Source organism: Ictidomys tridecemlineatus, chromosome 9 (genome assembly GCF_052094955.1).
Source record: "Ictidomys tridecemlineatus isolate mIctTri1 chromosome 9, mIctTri1.hap1, whole genome shotgun sequence".
Classification (NCBI taxonomy): Eukaryota; Metazoa; Chordata; class Mammalia; order Rodentia; family Sciuridae; genus Ictidomys; species Ictidomys tridecemlineatus.
In genome coordinates, this window is record NC_135485.1 from 30,492,619 (window position 1) to 30,497,959 (window position 5,341).

At 43.6% G+C, this 5,341-nt stretch overlaps 1 pseudogene; it reads left to right on the top strand.

The window, feature by feature from the left end:
- Positions 1-4,375: 4,375 nt before the first annotated feature.
- LOC101962362 (succinate dehydrogenase [ubiquinone] cytochrome b small subunit, mitochondrial pseudogene) lies at positions 4,376-4,887 on the top strand (annotated as a pseudogene).
- Positions 4,888-5,341: the final 454 nt, after the last annotated feature.

Here is a 5,341-nt window from a genome sequence, read left to right on the forward strand (position 1 = left end):
TTATTCACTCATTTATTCAACCAGCATCTATAGGACACTATTTTAAGTGCTGGGGTGTATTAGTTATCTATTGCTGAGTTGTGAATTACCCTAAAACTTAGCATCTTGTTTCATCTAGTATTTATTTTCTTAGAATGTCTGTAGGTTAGGAATCTGGACATGGTTCGCCTTGATGAATTTAAGACCTCTCATGAGGCTGTGGTCACAATAGGCCATTGTCTCATAGAAAACCTAGAGAGGATCCCCTTCCAGGCTCACTGTCCTGACTCTTGGACCTGGGGACCTGAGTTCCCGGCTAGTTATTGGCCTGAGGCCTCCTGCAGTTCTTGCTGAGGGATGCCTTCACAGGGTTGCTGGCTTCTCCACAGCTACCCTTGCCAACCCAGAATCTATCGTTAGTCAGAAGTCCCCAACCATGTATGGTAAAGCCCTAACTCAAAGTATCTCAGAATGTCACCATATAGGGCCTTGAAAGTCAAATGAGGTAATAACAGCGGGGGTTTTGCTCTGATGGGACTTGTGTCCTCACAAAAAGAGGAAGAGGGCTGGGATGGAGCTCTATGGTGGAGCACTCTCCTAGCTCACACAAGGCCTTGGGTTTGCTCCCCAGCACTGGAAGAGAAGAGAAAATAAAAGGTGAAAAAAGAAAAGAAAAGAAAGGACAAAAAATAAGAAATGAAAAGACACCAGGGATTCATGTGCACAGAGGAAGGACCATGTGAAGACGCAGCTAGGAGGCAAAGAAAGCCTCAATCCAACAACTTGACCTTGGTCTTTAGAACGCTAAGGAGTAAATTTCTGTTGTTTGTGCCTTGTTCCGGCTCATGGCATTTGGTTGTGGCAGCCCTAGCAAATGGAGACATTAGACCCATCCTCTCCCATCTCCACCTGACTTCCCATTCGGTTCCTATTAGGGCTGAAGTGGACCTGCAGAGCCCTCTGCAGTCCAGCCCTACCCTTTTCTGCAACCTTGTCTCCTGCCCTTCTCGGCCTCATTAGTTCTGTTCCAGTTGCTCAGTGCTTTGCTTTCCCTCCAACACAACATCTGGGTCCTTTGCCCTTGCTGGCAGTTCTGCTGAGACGCTCCTTCCCCAGACACTGGCCCTGGCCTCTACCAGCTTCCCTTCTTACTCACGTCCCTGCCCATCCATCTAAAAGACCACTGCCCACAGCCACGTGTGTGGCAAATGTCTGTATTCTCAGAGATGCAGGAGGCTGAGGCAGGAGGATAACTAGTTCAAGACCAGCTTCAGCAACTCACTGAGACCTTTTCTCAAAAAATAGAAAAGGGTGGGGATGTGGCTCAATGGTAAAGGGCCCCTGGGTAAGCAGTGCCCACACACAACGCCCAGCGCTTGCTGGCTTTGGCTTTATTTCTCTTTTTAGCTCTCATGGCCCATCTAAAACATACTATATATTTTACATATTTAGTGTTCTATTGTCAAAATGAGATTTCCAAGATGGGGGATGTGTATCTTTTTTTCCACTGCTATAAAGCTTCAGGGTCTGAAGAGTGTCTTGCACAAAGCCCCTGCTCCATATTTATTTCTTGCATGAATTAAAACAAAATGTGAAGCAGAGAATTTTTTTTTAAATTTAAATGTATTTGATTATCAACAGTTCAGATACTTTTACCAAAAGTGCTGAGTCACTTGTATTTACTCCTCTGTTTTGTCCATTCATGTCCTTTGGACATTTGCTTTAGTCAACTTTTTTTGCTGCTGGGACCAAAAGACCAGACCAGAGCCATGGAGGGGAGGAAAAGTTTATTTGGTGCTCACAGTTTCTGAGGTCTCCGTCCATAGACAGCCGGTTCCATTGCTCTGGGGCCGAGATCCAGCAGAACATCATGGCAGAAGAGGGAGGACCTGAAAATCAGGAGGCACAAAGACCTCTGCTGACCCGGGACCAAATAAGTCAAAGACGCCCCTCGTGACTTACCTCCTCCAGCTGCACCTGAATTGCCAATTAAATCGATTAATCCATTCAAGTGGATTAATGCACTGATCAGGCTCCCACAACCCAATCCTTTCGCCTCTAAACTTTCTTGCATTGTCTTCACACGTGAGGTTTTCAGGGACCCCTCATGTCTAAACCTTAATAGTCAGGTTTTAAAATTAAGAGTCTAAATAGAATGCTGTCTCTGTGTTGATAGTGTTACCGCTGTTGGCCTGTGACGAGTCCTTGCTTTCCCAGTGTGGAAGAATAACACCAGAGAAGCACACCGAGGCAAGGTCAGAGTAGAAATTAGAAGTTTATTAAAGGACAGCAGAAAAGGAAGAAGGGGACCCAAGAGGTGGAATCCGTGGAAGTGCGGTTGTTTCCCTTTTTTATAGTTTTGGTGATGGAATGTAGGTGGGAAGGGTTGGGACATAGGTGGGCCAAAGAAGTAATCTGTTCATTGACATTTCTTTGGGATGGGCTATCTCCAAATCTGTTGGGGGCTGTTTCCTGGACTTCATTAACATTTCTTTGGGATGGACTTTGGGCCTAGGGCTTTTCTGGGACTTCATTAACATTCCATGAGTTGTCCTGCGTTTCCGGAATTCATTGTCAGCATGGCCTCCATTTTAGATTTCACTCGATATTAGACCCGATTTACCTAACTACACTGACTACCAAATTTTAAATCTGGCTTCAATAGTGTCTCTCCTCCAAATATTAGTACCTAGTATGAGTTAGACAGGGGGGAAATCTATATGCCATGTATTGTGACATATATTTTGTCAATAGCCTTTAAATTATTTTTCAAGAAAAATATATTTTTATGTGGTTAAATCTACTCTGAGGTCTTTCTCTGAGATAAACTTAGGAGGTTATTGTTTATTTTTTTGAAAGTTTTTGGTGCTGGGCTTAAGCCCAGCGGTGCTTCTACCACTGAGATCCATCTCTGGCCCTTTCTTATTTTTCATTTTGAAACAGGGTCTCACTAAGTTGCTTAGGGCCTCATGAATTTTGGTTGGCCTTAAATTTGTGATCCTCCTGTCTTGATTCCCCGTTTGCTGGGATGACAGGTGTTTGCCACTGTTCCCAGTTCAGCTTGGTTTCAAAGCAGCAATTTTGAATTTATTTCCAGAGACCCCTCTGAAGTTCATTTATATGAAACTCAATGACTGGGGCAGGCAGAAATAAGATGTTTTTCAGTAAAGAGTGTCTGTTTTTAAGAGTTTTTATAGCAATAATGACAAATGGATTTTGCCCTGGTGAAATCGTCAGCAAACAGTCATGCAGGTTTAGGAATTTTTTTAATTCTTATTTTTATTTTTTAATTTTTTTTAAGTCATAGGTGAACACAATCTATTTATTTTATGTGGTGCTGAGGATCAAACCCAGTGCCTCCCACATGCTTAGGCAAGTGCTATACCTCTGAGCCACAATTCCAGCCCTTATTTTTATTTGTTATGGTGCTGTCCAGGGTCCAGTTCTACCAGATTTGAGTTTTGTGGCTGATGGTCTGTCTCAGCAGCAAGATATTGTGCATTTTCTAAGCTGACTTGCTTCTAGATGCCAATCACCAAATTAGCCTTTCCTAGTCCAAGGTCCTATTTTGCAAATTCTGGAAAAAAAAAAAAAAGAAAGGAAACCAAAACACACACACACAAAAAAATTTATTGGTTCTCTCCTTCCTTCCTTTCTTCCTCCCATCCTGGTATTGAACCCAGGGGCACTTAAGCAACGAGCCACATCCCTATCCCTTTTTTGTATTTTATTTAGAGACAGGGTCTCACTGAGTTGTTTAGGGCCTCGCTAAGTTGTCTTAGCTGGCTTTGAACTCGAAATCCTCCTGCCTCAGCCTCCTGAAATGCTGGGATTACAGGCGTGCACCACCACGCCCAGCTATTGTATATTCAGATATACATGACAGCAGAGTGTATTTTGACCTCTTATACATACATGGAGTATAATTTCCCATTCTTGTGGTTGTACGTGGTGTAGCATTTCATTGTCCCTATATTGATATATGAACATAGGAAAGTTTTGTCTGATTCATTGTACTGTCTTTCCTATTCTCTGCCCTCCTTCTTTCCCTTCATTCCTCGTTATCTAATCCCTTGGGCTTCTATTCTTTCCCTCCTCACCCTCCCTGTTATGAGTCAGCATCCACATATCAGAGAGAACATTTGACTTGATTTTTGGGGGACTGGCTTATTTCACTTAGCATGCTATTCTCCAGTTCCATCCATTTACCTGCAAATGCCATGATTTCATTCTTCTTTGTCTCTGAGTAATATTCCATTGTGTACATGTAGCGTATTTCCTTTATCCGTTCCTCTGTTGAAGGGCACCGAGGTTGGTGCCATAGCTTGGCTGTCGTGAATTGAGCTGCTATACACATTGACGAGAAGGGTTGAGACTTTGAGCCCTCAAAAGCAAGATGGTGGTTCTCTTGAGGCTGGGTCTCCTCTGTGGTGCTCAAGGAGGCTGAGCTCTGTTCCTCCGAACCCCATTGGTCAGACCTGCTCACATCTCAGCATTTCTCCAGGACCGACCTACCCCAGGATGGACTGGCACACAGCACATTCACCTGTCACCAAACCGCCATTCTGGTTCCAAGGCTGCATCTCTTCACTGGACTAGTGAGAGGGTTGTCAGTGTTTTGCTCCTGGGCCTGCTTCCAGCGGCATATTTGGATCCTTGCGCTGCAATGGACTACTCCTTGGCTGCAGTCCTCACTCTTCATAGTCCCTGGGGCCTTGGACAAGTTGTCACTGACTATGTTCATGGGGATGCATCGCAGAAAGCTGCCAAGGCAGGCCTTTTGGCACTCTGAGCTTTAACCTTTGCTGGGCTTTGTCATTTCAACTATCGTGACGTGGGCATCTGCAAAGCTGTTGCCATGCTGTGGAAGCTTTGACCTTTTTGACTTGAGAATTGACTGTATGCCTCTGCCTCTGCTCTGTCATTCAACTCACAATAAGGAGGAAACAACAGAAAGCTCATTGGTGGGCAAACCTTCTTCTAATCACATGGTTATTTTAGAATTTCATTGTTGAGGAAAAGGTTTGAGAGGAAATGTATCCAAGAAATGATGAGACCCAGTTCTGCATTCCAGTGAGTTCATAGGGTTGTCTTCAAGTTCATGAGACTCACAGGATGACTAAGCTTTACACATGAGCTTTTGCTTTTGTCCAGTCTCTTAAAGAGAATTTAGCTTTATTATTATCATCAATATATGATCATTTCTGCATTTGTCTTGGAAATAAGGGACAAAGGGAAAGACTGTTAATTCATGACTTTGCAAAAAATTAGATAGTGTTTACTTTTGGAAACTTTCCTGTCCATTTGATACCAGCTGCTGATGGTTTTATGTCCTAGGGAAACTTGTGCTAAATTTTACACA